We start from the raw sequence: 16,245 nt of genomic DNA, 5'->3' as shown, positions 1-16,245 counted from the left end.
CTCACAAGTCACAATCATTCATCTTAATTTTTGAAATTCATCATTTGCCATCTAGATTTTTCATAACTATGACAACAGCATAGGAGCATCATTTCACTGGAATTACAGAAGAATCACCAACCGCCAACCTAGATCAACCTTCTAATCAGAAGAACCTCCAACTGCAAACCCACAGAAAGGTTGTTGCAATTTGTAACAAAATCTAGAGCATGTCTAATCACACAATTCTTGGACCATAAGCTGCAAAGAATACAGAGCAAATAAACTTCCCACTTAAACATATTCCTTTCCCCAGGCCAACAAAACCTTAGACGTACACCATATGTTCGACACAGCGACAGTTTTTCCCCTGACTACCTCTTCCACCCCGAGGATACAACAAAAATAAATCATCAAATGAAGCCAAAAGAACAGGAACTACCAGATTCCTAATTTTGTTCATCGGATTTAGTTGGTATAACTCGAATTAAAAAATAAATAAAAAAAGACGTGGATGGTAAGCACTGATAAATAGCATATCGTGAACTGGTCTCTTCGATTTCAAGACCCTTATCAGTAGCTGAAAACATCATAGTCTTCACCTTCAAAACGAACCATCAGAATCTGAAATTATCCCTTCAAGACCAACAAATTAAACTGGATTTTTCCCGTCCAGCCAGTCTAGCGTAAGCAGACAAATCACGAGTTCCATAGTTGAATTATAAAGGCAATATAACTATGATTCTGATCTAAACTTGCTACAAATATATGTAAACGAATTTTTCATCAGGTATCTCATAGCATACTCACTGATATTAGACAACAGAAACCCTTTCGACGAAGAACTATAGTCCCTGAAATCTTTGGGGGTTGAGGAAAGAATGGAAGACACTGTAATCTCTGCAATACCTCAAAATACCCTGACTACGACAGAAGCGACAATCAGAAAGGAAGAGGGAGATCGACGAATAAGGTCCAAGAGGATAAAAGTCAAGCTATGAGCTTCGGCTGTTTTGAGTATAAAGGGCAAAAAACTAAGGGGCAGTTTCCTAGATCTACGAGTAAGAAAAAGTTACAAACAAAAGTAGGTTTAAAAGAGTATAAGTGGAAACAAAGTCAAACTTACTTGTTTTGTTGTTAATTTTTTATTTTTTTCTTTTATTTCTTTGTTTTTGGAGATAGGAGGTGTATCCGACTTTAGGCCAACTAAATCCCCCGGGACTCGTATATGACCCCCGTATCACGCACGAACCGGGAGCTTTTGGGCCCTAGTGAGCCTCAGGCTGGTGGCCCCAAGAAATTATGCAGCGGCGAAGGTTTGATTACGAGACCTCGCTTCCTGAGGCAGAGTCTCATGTCCCCTCCAAGCCAACTGCGCTAACCCCTTGGGGTTTTGTTGTTAATTTTCTTTGTGGGGGCGGCACGAGAGCTCGCTACTACATGGACGAACTCTCATTTGGACGATGCGGATCGATTTGGAAATCCTGAGTGTGGTACACATGCAATGGACATAATGATTTCTTAATTTTGGAACCAACTCGATCTGCACTTGCCAGAAGAGAGCTCATCCATGTGGCAAGCTCTGGTACCGCGCCACAAGATCTGTAATGCACCCATGCATTACGGAGGAGCCGGATCCTATTTCAGGTGGGGCCAGGCAATTCAGCATAGACATTGTCATCATGGGGATCTTGTTCTTATCTCCTAGATTTAAGCAAATTTTCAAAAAAAAATATTAGTAAAGAATGATTTTTTTTCTTAGATAAAGTGTTTCTCTCTGCATGCACACATAGAGTAGTTCCAACCATAGTTAGCAAAAATGATAATGAAAAAAAAAAATAGTCATACAATATGAGTTTTAAACTGTAAAGTGCAGATGGATAGTCAAATAAAACGGACAAAAAACCAAAGAACGGACGTTACGAGCTTACACATTTATATTTTAAAAAAAAGAAGCGACACTATTCTCATATAAATTGAGGAAATATTATTTGAAAATACATGCTTCTAATTTCAGTCTGTGCATTGACCTTGAAGTGAAGGTGATATTATGAAAAATGTAGCCCTTCAAGTCATCTTTACGTCGGTGAAAGAATCAGGACAATCAAAGTTCAAAAAAGAGATATATGGTCAGTTAAGTAAGTAATTGTTCAAGAAGTCCACAGTCTTAAAAAACGCTAAAAAAAATAAGAACGTATTTTAAACGTGTTTAAACCGTTTAAAACGAGAATGCTTGTCGTTTGTTGTCTTTTCCCATATATTTGGGATACATACGTACGGCAAAGCGTGTTTACAATGGTAAAAAATGGGAACGGTTTTTGCTAATAGTTCCAACACAAAAAAGTTTACATGTTTAGAGGCATCAAAGTTGCAAGATTTATTCTTGGGGTTTCTCATTTACTTTTTGCTGATGATACTTTTATTTTTGGTTGGGAGAGTCTAGATGATATATTGACCATCCAAGAAATTTTAAACATTTTTCATGATTTCTCTAATTAACGCATTAACATTCACAAAAATAGGTGTTTTTTTAGCAAAAATATGCCCTAAACTCAAAACCCAAATTTGTAATCAATTAAATATGAAAGAAATCTAATCTTCCTCCCTTTATTTAGGATGTCCCTTATTATGTGGTAAGAGTAAAAGTGGAATTTTTTCTTATGTTGTTAACATAGTCCAATCTAAGCCTGCAAATTGGAAAATGTGTACCTTTGCTCTCCTAAGCTGGTTGGTCCATCCACAATAAATATGTTTAAAGCTCTGACCCCACTTATCTCATGTCTTGGTTCCTCTTCCCTAAAACTATTTGTTACAAATTCGATACTATTGATGCTAGAAGAACTGTCATGGTGAATAAACGAACAAGAAGAGACTGGCTTTAATCCATTAGAAAGAGTGTTGTAAGCCTTGATCCATGGGAGGATTGGGATTTCACCTACATAGGGTTCACAAATGAAAGTCCTTTACAGCATTCGGGATGGCAACTACTTACAAACCCCTTTACTCTTTGGGCCAGAATCCTTTGAGCCTGATATCTCCCTAAGGAAGATTATCTAGTTCTAATTTTACTACCAAGAGAGGTTCATGGCTTTGGAATGGGTTTTTCACATTTTCCTTCTACGATGAGACTTGTCTATTGGAAAATTGGTATTGGCTCCTTAATCAATATCTGGACCGATCCTTGGCTACAAAAGTGGTCAGAGGTATACATTTGGCCGGGGGAGGTGGGGTGGTTTACCTTTCCCCTTGTATCTATCTCCATGATTTATTAAGTGGCGGTTAGTGGAATTTTTCTCTTATTTGTTCGCTTTTTCCTCATCATGTAGGAAAATTGATTTAAAAAATTCCTCTAAATTAGAGCATGATAATTTTATTTTTTACCATTTTGCAAAGAATGACATTTTGACCACCAAAACTACTACACACTTTTTGATTTTCCATTTTCCATTACACAATGATACCATTAATAGTGACGAACCCCATGATTTCGAAATTTATAGGAAAATTCTATGGGTTTCAAAAGGTCATCCAATATTCAAGCAGTGTTTGTGAAAACTCTTGCATGAAGGCCTGCTCATTAAAGATAAATTGTTGCGCGCGTTTTCTTTCAGTTGATGAGTAATGTGTTTTTTGTGGTGAGCACAAAGAAATCGTATGGAATGTTATTTTATTTGCCCATTTTCCAAATGAATTTGGGCAGTTGGTCCTTCGGGTTTAAGAATGAAAAACCTTACTGCCCCTTCAGTAAAAGCTTTTTTATTATTTTTTTCATGTCTTTGATTGGTAAAGGATAGACAAAAGGTAATATCCTCTTCATCTTTGCAATCATTCATTACTTTATTAGGAATGCTAGAAATCAATGTGTTATTTCACCTTCTAATCCCAATTCAGACGTAATCTTAACACAAGTTAATATATGACTCAATGACTTGTATCTTTGAGAGGGTTTATTACTGTGTACTACAAAACATCAATTTGCCTCTCTAATACTTAATCTTTTCAATTTTTATGCTGTATTCGAAGTTAATTTGTTCATAATAATATTCGATGAATGAAAGTTTTTCCAGCAAGACTAAGGGAGGTGGCAACCATCTGTGTATCGGATAAACAATTTACTATTGCGATAATAAAATCTGGTTTTTTTAGGAAACACACAAGAATTCGAGGCAAGAGCCATCTACTATCGACTACAAAGAGCCAAAGATCTAAGCTCTACAACCATCGATGTTTGGACTGATAGTCGTAATATGATGGACTGGTTGACAAATGATCATGAGAACTAGCCGTAAGAAATATTTTCAATCATATATAATATTTTTTGGTAAATAACAATCATATAGAATAATAAGACTCTAATCAAGTTTTTTTTTCTTTCAAAAATCTATTAAGTCAAATAATTTTTTACGGTACAGTTTCATTACATTCGCTCATAACTTAAAATACGTTTTTGGTGAAAAACGGAACAGAAACGGACGTAACGTTACACTTGAATGGAGAAGATTAGAGTACGTCTGAACGACAATATTTGTAATTTTCTTTCTTCATAAATAAAAACCCTAACCGCTAGCATTCTTCTTCCTCATTTCACGATTTCTTCTCACCCGTCTCCTCCTGCCACACTACCACTCTACAAGCAGTGGCGGCGGTGGCGCTTGGGCTCGCCCGCTGCGAGACTCCAGAGAGCGGTTGCCGGTGCAAGGGCCAGAGCAGCAGCGGCGCGGCTTCTTCCAGTTCCAGGATTCTTTCGAGCAGCAGCGACCGCCTTGCAACTTCCAGGTGTGGGACTCCTTCGAGCTGCAGCCACTTTCGGGAAATAGGTTAGATTCTTAAATATCTCTCCCCATTCTACAGAGACCTGCGGGCCCATTCTCCATTGTTGTTCCATGGACTGGGAAAATAGTTCTGCATTGTTATTCCATGGATTTTCAAGTGCTGTATTTTTAAAGGACATTGGTTGATGTAATATTGATATATTTTGGATGACATGAATCTTTGGATGATGTGTTTTGGATCTTTTTATTGATATAATTTGGATGACATGAATCTTTGGATGATGTGTTTTTGGATCTTTTATTGATATGTATTTTGGATGATATAATAAGTTGTGAATTTGGAATGGAATATGGGTACCATCTGCATTTATTTTGGCTGTTATATTTGTTTTAAAATGTGGATGCAGTAATTTAGGTAATTGTCTCCCAATTTATGAATGTATATTGCCTTATTTTTGTCCCGTATTGTTCAAATTTAACCGTTTAAGACTCGTACCATCCGTTTTCATTTTTTTTAAAAATTTTTATTGTTCTCGAAAAGTTTGACCGTCCGCGTTCTCAATCTGATCCATCTGCCCTAGCCGATATAAATAGATTTGGGGTGAGGGAGGGTCTCCACTCTCCATCTATTGTGACAGACCCCTATTATCTTTGCTTTACCACCGGGAAGCTCTCTTGTGGCTCCATTCTTTTGAGGCTTTTAGTCTGGTTCTTCTTCAGTCTTTCTCTCTCCCCAAGCTTTAGCAATATCAAGATGTGATTCTTCAATTTAATTTTGTTGTTTCTTTAAATACTCTCTCTCCTTCTTGATTTTTAACCTAAGCAAACTCAATAGATCTTGGTTGGGATTGTAAAATGGATAAATTTATATTGATCATTGGCAATCCATCTCCTTCATTTAATTCTCCCCCACCTTTTCTGCCTTACTTTGCTCCATGTAACTTTAGATCAAGTGATCAACCTTTTCCTTTTGCTAATTACTCTTACTTTCTATGGCATGTTAATTTTTTTGGGGGATGAAAAAAAAAAAAAGCATGTTAGTCTTAGCTGTTAAATAAATTTAGCCTGGTGGAGTTCTTTAGGGGATCTTATGCGTATAAATCAAGGCAAAAGAAATAGGCATTGCCTTATTTGCGAGTGGGACTAGAATGACCTCTTTTTCCCTTTAATCCAACGTGTTGGACTTATCTATCTGGGTCATTTAGAGCGCTCCAGTGATTAGCTGATTTGGTTTTCCTTTTTCCTCTTTCGCGTTATTTCTTATCCATGTTTCTCTTCTACCTTAAAGATCACAAGGTGGGATTGATCCTAAACTATCCCATTACCCGAAAGAAACGACTCCCTGTAGTAAAGAAGGTTGCATGGAGAAGAAATCCAATAAAGGGGCAGAAAATCCACGCTTATGCTCAATAGTTCATCCTCAGAAACTGGTTTGAGTTTCATGTTTTAGCATCTGGTTCTACCTTTATCCTATAATTTAGGTTGCAAAGGTGGAAACCACCGTGGTGTATTTTCATTTAAGGCAATTTAGAGTGCCCACTGATTAAAAACAATTGTGTGTTGGTATACTCCTTGGAAGGATGGAGAGGTGGCAACAATTGTATAACATGGAAGATTCATATTCAGATCTTATATTTTAGAATGTGTTATCCTATAATTTTTTTTTAATAGGTAACCCTATTATTGTTGTCTTGCAGATAATTTATGGCCAAATACCTATGGAACAATCTCCTCTCTTGCATTGTAATTACAACTTTCAAGGTATTGGCTGTTCTTATTTAACCCATCTTAATTCATTGCTCAATATAGTCATTAAATGTATGATGCATGGAAGTGATAATTATCTTTCCATTCTCAGTTAATCAATGATATCGAGGATGTGTGCACAAATCGGACCAACGATTTACCAGAGGATTTTAAGGTTTGTCTATTTCTTTTCATGCAATTAATGTTTTTTAAATTAGAACTTATATATTTTGTGTGTGTGTGTGTGTGTGAACATTGAGATGGCATTCTATTACCCATGAAGCAAAAAGCAGTAATATTTATAACCCAAAAGAAAACACAGCCCAACAGTAGGTACTGGATTTCTTACATCTAATAAATTCTAAACATAATGTGAACTTGATGTACTTGTAGCAGATATTCCTTAATCGTTTGCAGAACTTGTAGCAGATCACACAGTGAATTCGATTGAAATAGAAAAAAGAAAAAATAGAAGATATGATAGAAGGATAAACAGGATTAAGTCTCTCACCCTCTCATAGCTTAGGCTTCTTGAAAATATTTCTCCAAATAAAGCTGGAGGGGAATTAATCGCCATTCAATTCAGTAAGATCCATAGCTATATTCTCCCCCAAAATAAGGCTGTCTGATAGCTATCCTTGGGCAGAATATAGGCTAGGGAATTGGAATTAAATAATCCCATAATATGGGCCAGGTATGAACTCAGTTTGAAACCCAATCGAAATACCAATTCTGCATCAATAGAGACGGCGGTTTAGAAACCGGAACCATATAGTTTCTAATACCCTTTCGCAATCCCGCTTATTTTCCCTCTCGCGTGCTCAATTCCTCTGTCTTCTGTTGAAACCCTACTGCTCTCGCTCTTATCTCTTTCAATCTCTTTCACTGAAACTACTGAAATCCTACTTCTCTCTCTCTCTCTCAATCTCTCTTTTAGCTCTTTCTCTGATCAATCCCTCTCTTTCTCTCTCACTGAAACCTCTGACGCAATATACCCTTCTATTGCGGTAGAAAATAATTCAAGAGGGGGGGGGAGTTTGGAGTGTTAGGGCTTCACACTTGCGCTTGTTTGTTGTTCTAATTCCAATCGACAGTGTAGAACGATCATTGTGTAAATAGGTATGCGTTCTTACCTGTTCTTCTATTTCCTTTAGCCCCTTGCCTTTGGATGCTAGGATTCAGTTAATTATTCTCTCATTGCATTCCTACCATTACTAGATTCATTTTCCCTTGAGCCTGTAAAGGTCAGCTAGCTGCAGTGGATTTGTTTCGTGCACGCAGTAGGGATACGGTGCATGCATAAAAATTCCCAGAGGTTCAGATGTCATGTTAATACAGAATTGTAAGCCATTGTTAGTTTAATAACAAATAAGCTTGAAATTTATAGGTGGATAGGCTATGCCAAAGTGGGGAAGTGGTGCCTGACATTATTAAACGGTTGGCTGAATTACCAAACTAGGAAGCATAAAAATACAACAGTTACTTTTATAATGGCATAAGGTATCACACAAAGGATCATAATACCAATCGACGCTCTTAAAACAACGGGGTCTTAGTAACGACAATAACGCCAAGCTATTCTGGTTCAACAGATAATCGGCCCATCGATGGAGATGTACTCTATGTGTTGAAGGAAGTTCTTGAGTTAGAATATTCTGGGAATCTGAGAACAATGCTATTTTGAGGTGATTGGTTTGATACAGAGGGGTTTGTCAAATAAGACTTCGGGTTTACACGTGTGAACTTTAGTCGTTTGATGCATTCCGGCGAAAATGTTCTTGATGAGCCATTTGTCTTCCCAAATCAAACAAAGCAAGTGTTTTATGTGTCAACCCCTTAGACCATTTTTGGTTTGTTGCTTTAAAAGCATTGATACACGATATGTATGATATAGAGTGTGATGTTGTTGAATTCCAAATTCTAAATGTGAATAAGTTGCACATACCAGGGTCTTGTTGTGCAGTAGGAAGGTGATTGCAGGTTATGCAAGAATCTTAGACTTCTGTCCTTTATAAGGGTAGTTAGCTACCCAGAGTACCTTTACAGTCATTTTTTCCCCAAGATGATGCCATCTGGTGTGCTCTCTGATTTACTGGCAATATATTGTGCTTACTTGATGTCTCTCTTTCTTTTTTTTGGGGGGGGGTGTTTCTTCTTGGTTATCTCATGCATTTTCTGTGTTTATACAACTTGTTTGGAATTACAGAACATCCCAGAAGGTGATTGGCATTGTCCATATTGCAAAGATAAATTTGGCTCTGGCAGAAAAGCACCTACTAGGGATTCTTCAACCACTATGAAGCCAATTACGATTAGGTTGACAAGAGTTGTCGGGGCACCAGCAATCCAAATAGGTGGTTGTGCTGTTTGCAGGTAGGTTGCCATCTCTAGCTAATATAAATGGTACAGTATTGGTACTCTGACATACAAAGTTTGCTATTTTAATGGGTTTGACTTTCAGGTGATGTGGTCCTTCCTAGAAATCTTTTAGGCAAGAAGATGTGTTAAATCAGTCAATCCAATGGACCTGGCAACCCCTTGGAGATTATTTTTCTTTTCCTCTTTTTGAACCCATAGTCTTTTTATGATCCAGAAACAGTAGAGCATTATTGGATAGGAGAAGTCCTGCTAGGTTAAAATGACCCTTATTGGTTGGTCTTGATTATTGTAGGCAGTGGTTAAATGTATAATTGCATATCGAGAAAGATTCTTTTGGCTATTCGGACAACTGTTATATATCCAATTGGACCTTTTACCATATAGGAGTTGTAGTAGCATGGGCTCTTGAGTTCATCAAGTTGTTCTCTTTCATTCTCGTGTATGTAGAGAAGGTAAATGAATATATTTTACTGAGACCAAGGTTTTGAAAACCAGGAAGGAGCTCAACATGGTCACATGAGCATGTTTCCAATCTTATCAGACAGAGCAGCCCATGGGAGGGTGTTTCCATATCTTGGAATTATGATAGAACAGGAAGAATTAATTATAATCTGGTTTTAGCATTCCAACCAGTTGGATAATGTTTATGAGTTAAAGTGGAGTTTCGGACTGGCCTTCAAGTGTGTTTGGGCATGAGTTCAAGCCATATAAAGGCTTGCACTTGAGAAGTTATGTCCAACGTTCTGATCTAATTTTGTTTTGAAATACTTTCCAATGTCCAGAGTTTGTATTTTATGATATATAACAGGGATTGGTTAATTAACCTTGGTTACATGGATGAGGCCTGTGATCTTGACATGGTCATTGTTGGAATTTCTAACTTATTTGTATATTCTAGGAGAAAGTTTGTTCAACCTTCATATGCAGCTAATATTTCTATTTTCAGTATAGATTAGTTTAGTGATTCTCTTAAGGTCCAACTTTATTATTAGAATGAATATTCCCTTCTACGTACTTGTATGTCTACAAAGTGATTTTCTTCTCTGACATATTTCTTTTAGGGCCCATGACTTCATTGACAAAACATTTGATGAGTGAACAGTTTTGCTCTGTGACCAAGTATGTATCTATTTTCCTTGTTTGGTCATGTGATTGTACCCCCCCCCCTCTTTTTTTTTTCTTCTGGGATTCTCATCTTACTCTTTTTTTTGGCATTCTTAGTGTGAGAAAGAGTTCCATGTTGTGTGTTTGAGGGAATGTGGACTGTGTGATTCGAAAGTAAGTATGGAAGCTTTCTACCATCTTCACTAGCGTATGTGTGCAATTGAAAATTTTAATGCTTATCATGTTCTTTGTAGGAAATTCCCAAAGGCAAGTGGTTTTGCTGTGAGGACTGCAATAGGATCCATTGCGCTTCCACAGAACTTAATTCTCCGTGGAGCAGAGATGATTCCAAGTTCAGTTTCAGGTGTGATAAAGAGGAAGCTCATAGAGAAAGGCCTAGTTGATGCAACCGAAGATAATGTGCATTGGCAACTCATAAGCGGGAAAGACGACTTTCCGGATTGCGCTTCACAGAACTTAATTCTCTGTGGAGCAGAGATGATTCCAAGTTCAGTTTCAGGTGTGATAAATAGGAAGCTCATAGAGAAAGGCCTAGTTGATGCAACCGAAGATATTGTGCACTGGCAACTCATAAGCAGGTAGAATATCCACGCTTATGCTCAACAGTTCATCCTCAGAAACTGGTTTGAGTTTCATGTATTAGCATCTGGTTCTACCTTTATCCTATAATTTAGGTTGCAAAGGTGGAAACCACCATTGGGTTTTTCATTTAAGGCAATTTAGAGTGCCATTGGTTAAAAACAATTGTGTTGGCATCCTCCTTGGAAGGATGGAGGGGTGACAACAACTGTATAAGATGGAAGATTCATATTCAGATCTTATTTTTTAGAATGTGTTACCCTATAATTTTTTTTTTTCATAGGTAACCCTATAATTGTTGTCTTGCAGATAATTTATGGCCAATTACCTATGGAACAATCTCCTCTCTTGCGTTGTAATTACAACTTTCAAGGTATTGGCTGTTTGTATTTAACCCATCTTAATTCATTGCTCAATCTAGTCATTAAATAGTGTGATGCATGGAAGTGATAATCTTCTTTCCATCTCAGTTAATCAATGATATAGAGGATGTGTGCACAAATCGGATCAACGGTTTACCAGGGGATTTTAAGGTTTGTCTACTTCTTTTCATGCAATTAATGATTTTTCAATTAGAACTTAAATATTTTCTTTGTGTGTGTGTGAACATTGAGATGATATTCTATAACCCCTGAAGTAGAAAAGAGTAATGCATTTTTGGCTCAAAAGAAAAAACAGTCCAATACAAGGTACAAGATTTCTTACATCTAATAAATTCCAAACATAATTCCCCCCCCCCCCCCCCAAAAAAAAAAAAAAAAAACTTTTTGAGTCTTATTAATGGTTTTAGGAATTGGTATTGGATTTAGAAACCTCAGTCATATAGTTATATTTAACGGAGAGATCACGATGAACCTAGCCAGACAGGATCTTCTTGAACAAAGTTTAATGCTGGTTTTGTCTTAAAAAACTGGGCAATAATTGATGAACTTGTAGCAGATATTCCTTAATCGTTTTGCAGAACTTGTAGCAGATCACACAATGAAATCAATTGAAATTAAAAAAAAGAAGGGGAAAAATAGAAGATAGGATAGAAGGATAAACAGGATTGAGTCTCTCACTTTCTCCCTTGGGCCTCTCACCCATTATTGATTTTAACCAAATTCATTCTTTTTTCTCAATTGTATCTCACAACCATTATGTTCATTTTTTCTTTTCATTGTCACCTTTCTTTTATCAGCGTCCATTATCCTTTTTTTTTTTGGATCCATGTAATCGACCTCATTAAGTTGGAATAAGGCTGAGTTTGTCGTTGTTGTTGTATTCTTTTTTCTCAACTCAACTTGGCTGGTTATCAGCCTATTCCTTTATTTATAAATTCAACCGATTACATCTTAGGTTCTATAAATATCTCAAAACAAATAATGGATGCTTTTTAAAAAAAAAGTTTACTCAATATATACTTATTATTGGTAAGTAGTTTATTGTCCAAAACATTACTTTTATTTTTAAGTTCACAGTTACCAAATAAATATACTTATTGTCATTGGGATCTTGTTGCAATGCAAGTTTAGAGAATGAAAACCTCTAATTCTAATCGTACCAGTATGCCAGGGATCTCATTATGTATTACCATTTATCTTTAATTTTTGAAAAGATATTATCATTGGTTTCATAAATTGACACTACACTAATGACTAATTTGGTTTGACCATTAACTGTAGACTCTGGGCCGAAAAGAGGGTATGATATTCAAGATTCAAGGGCCCTCAAAACACTTGCCATGAAGCCCGGAGAAAAGAGGCCAGTGAGACCAAATGACCGTAACCAATTTGTTGGCATTAACTGTGCTGAATTCGCTATGTACTTGGGCACATTAGTTTGGTCTGCCAAAGAATTGCCAGTCAACTACCTTGATTAAAGATATGTGCCCAGACATCATGAAGAGGGTTGGTGGTTCAAACTTCTGGTATGCTGATAGGCTAGCGAGAGATTCAATCTCTTAATCACATTATGAACATATATATATATATATATATATATTTTTTATTTCTACAATATTTCTCCATTGTCTTGTAGGAAAAATTTGCAATAATGGAAGATTCTAAGAAATAAGGGCATAAAAAAAGAGGGACAATGTGGCGGGCCTACAAACTCGAATTGAAGAACCAAACATTAGCGAAATATGGCAATTTTGATGATGCCATAGCCCATGTGATGATCAAGTTCCTGCAGAACAGTGGGTGTAACTCATCTATTTGGAAGTCCGAGAAAAAACAGGTAAATTTTTTTTCCTAAGATGCATTGATAAGTTGTGTACTTTTGACCCAACATATTTTAATGATGTTTTCAAATATTGTAGGATATTAGTGTGGAAATTATAACAGAAAAGCTCAGACTATGAGTCATAATGCTGGAAGGAAGCTTTTTGCTCAGATCTACGACGATGAGGTACGTTTTTTGAGCAAGTATGTACTTTAGATAATGATATAGGGTACTTGTGAATTCTGGTTTTGATGCAACACTTCTAGCTGCTACATGGTAATTATTTATGTCCAATGTATTGGTTATCACTGCAGTAAAAACTTGTATGTTTGGTAATTTGGTTTACATTGAGTTTAGGTACTGCTTGAGAAGGAGATGTCTCAGGTGTCACCAGAATTGAGAAAAGATAGCGATACCGTCGACGACATCTTAACCAAAGTGTTGGGTAACGAGGGTCACAGCCGAGCGCACTGTTAGGGCTAGGCGGAAGCCTAAAGCAAGTTTCGCTTACAAAAGCTAGTGTTGAGGGCAAAAAACAACAGAAAAAGCATGAACAGAGGATGCCAGAGGAGGTGCGGGAAGACTTTGCTGAACAAAGTAGTAAGTGGGAGAAAAAGTTGGTAGAGCAAGAGCAACAGTGGAAGGACGATATGGCAAGTTTGCAAGCCCAAATAATTCTATTTACACAACTCTTGGCTAGAGGAAGCTCTTAGAATACCGTTCATTTGTGTAAGTCGGAAATTTAGGATGCATGTATTGACACAACACTAGATTGATCCCATTCTGTTTTGCAACACCAAGAAGTTAAGTAATAGACCATGCAGCTCCTCTGCTTCTCTATCAGTCTTCAACATGACACTATTGGGTAAAGCCTATTCTCCCCCCCCCCCCCCCAACCCAAAAAAAAAAAAAGAAAACGAAAAATTTCTTCCTTAGTCAATTAAAGAAACATGAATCTTAGACCTTTTCCTGTTGTGTCCGTATTCTGTTGAGAAGTTGTTTTATGTTCTGTTTTAAGCCACAACATATTCTCCATTGTTGTCATATCAGTGTTCAGTTGCTCTTCCTTTGTCCCCTATTTTTGTTCTTGTTTGATTAATGAAGACAACTGTTTTGACTGTTGACCCAAAGATGTGTAATTTGTAATTGAGCGGAGGTTTTCTGTCCGGGATCATGGTCCCTGCGCCAATGTGGGGGCCAATAGGAGTGCGCACTGAAGTATCAGCATGGGCGGGATATTAACCTTTCATAGGTTGTGGTAGTCATTTTGCCCCATCCTGTGTCTGGGTGCAGGGACCGCGATCCTTGACAAAGTCCCTCCCTTGTAAATACAGTGACAGCCTTCTCTGCAAAGCTTCTGAACAGGTTCTAGGTGTTGCTGTCTGTTGGACCTTGAGGAGAATGTAAAGAACTAGAACCGATTTCATACAGAAATTCTTCTTTGAATTTTCTTTCTTTGTTTCCTGTACTTTTACGAAGGCAAATCCAGACATAACATGATCTTTGGGTGAAAGATGAAAGGTGCTGATGATGAAGAATAAGAAAAAATGAGGATATTGGGGGAGGGGGTGGGGAGGGGGGGGGGGGTGGGGGAAGAGGATATTGGTACTGAGGATTATGTGGTTCCCATACCTGCTTCCTCCTGCATGTAAGGTAAGGAGCAAAACCACCATGAAGTAAGAAGACCAATGAGGCTTTTTTTTTTTGGGGGGGGGGGGGGAATATTTTCTTCAGCATTAGGCAAATAATAGAAAATTGAGGGACCTGGTTGGGATGAGTGTCGTAGGGATTGTGAATGTAAGGAAGATAGCAATTCTGCAAGTTGTATCTGGCGGTAGGAGTCAGATCTGTTGTAGAGTTCAATCTTACATTAGGGGTGATGTTAGGGCCTAAGATTCTAAGCTTTAGGTCACCTTTGAAGGGGCTTCCTCTGCTCCAAATCTCAGGCCAAAAGGCCTATGATAAGGATATCCAACAGTTCTCATTCGTGCTTATACCAGAGCCCAAAACAGAGGACCCGAAATTTACTTAAAACAAATTGGATGTAGCAGAAATAACCATATTATAGCTGAGTTGGGAGTTGCCCAGAATTTTTTACCTATTAGCCTCTGCACAATAGCTTATAAAATTGTAGCAAAATTAATTGCTAATAGATTTCAAAAAGTTATCTCCGATATTATTTCCCCTTTTCAGACAACCTTCACTAAAGGTAAGCAAATTTCGGATAACATCATTATTGCTCATGAGATCATTCATAACATGCGTCAGGTAAACAATATTGGATTGTTGTTAAACTAGACAAGTCAAAAGCCTATGATTGGCTTGAATGAGATTATAATTGCGGTTTTTTGGAATTTGTTGGTTTCTCTAGCCATTGGTGTGACCTAATAAGTTATCTTATTTCTTCTGTAACTTACTCCATCAAACTTAAAGGTTTGGCCTTCAATTTTTCTGAACCATCTCGGCATTTTCTTAAGGATGCACCTTTATTTTTTGTCGGGCTATGATGTAATGATCATTTAGGAAATTTTAAACCTTTTTCATGATTTCTCGGTCAAGATATTAACATTTATAAGAGCGAGGTGTTTTTTACCCCCCTAAACTCAGAACCCAAATTTGTAATTAATTAGATATGAAGGAAATGTCATCTTCCTCCTTTTATTTAGGATCTCGTTTATTAGGTGGTAGGAGCAAAAGTGGATTTTTCTCTTTATGGTTTTAATAGTGTCCAATCTAAGCTTGCAAATTGGAAAGTACCTTTGCACTCCCAAGCTCATTGGTCCATCTTTATTAAATATGTTTTGAGCTCTATCAACACTTATCTCATGTCTTGTTTCCTTCTCCCTAAAACTATTTGTCATAAATTGGAAACCATTAATGCTAAATTCTGGCGTGATGAATACATGAACAAGAAAAAAATTGACTTTAATACTATGGAAAGAGTGTTGTAAGCCTTTATCCATGGAAGGATTGCTATTTTGCCTACATAGGGTTCAAAATGAAAGTTCTTACTCCATTTGGATTGTGACTACTTACAAATCCCTTTACTCTTTGTGCTAGAATCTTTCGAGCTTGATATTTCCCGTCAGGGGATTTCTTGAGTTACTACTAAGAGAGATTCATGGCTTTGGAATGAGTTTTATCACATTTCTCCTTTTCTGAGGAAAATTGGTATTGGCTCCTTAGTCAATATCTAGATCGACCCTTGGCTGCCAAAGTAGTTATCGGTATACCCTTGGCTGCCAAAGTGATTATCGGTATACATTCTGCTTGGGGGGGGGGGTTTACCTTCCCCTTGTATCTATCTTTTTGAATTATTAATTGGACGACAGTGGAAATTTTCTCTCAACATGTAGGAAATTTGAATTAAAAAATGGGAGAAAGAATGCCACCTGATCACGCAGTGCGGCGTGTACCTATACCCAGACACAGCCGTACCATCAAAATTGTTACACACTTT

At 37.2% G+C, this 16,245-nt stretch overlaps 1 long non-coding RNA gene across 1 annotated transcript; it reads left to right on the top strand.

Moving 5' to 3' along the window:
• Positions 1–8,683: 8,683 nt before the first annotated feature.
• Positions 8,684–10,439, top strand: LOC122649895. Its single transcript, XR_006331339.1, has 4 exons — positions 8,684–8,870; positions 9,938–9,995; positions 10,098–10,154; positions 10,235–10,439. It is a non-coding gene; the product is annotated as an uncharacterized LOC122649895 (long non-coding RNA).
• Positions 10,440–16,245: the final 5,806 nt, after the last annotated feature.

Source organism: Telopea speciosissima, chromosome 2, assembly GCF_018873765.1.
Source record: "Telopea speciosissima isolate NSW1024214 ecotype Mountain lineage chromosome 2, Tspe_v1, whole genome shotgun sequence".
Lineage (NCBI taxonomy): Eukaryota > Viridiplantae > Streptophyta > Magnoliopsida > Proteales > Proteaceae > Telopea > Telopea speciosissima.
This window is presented reverse-complemented; position numbering and strand designations above follow the sequence as displayed.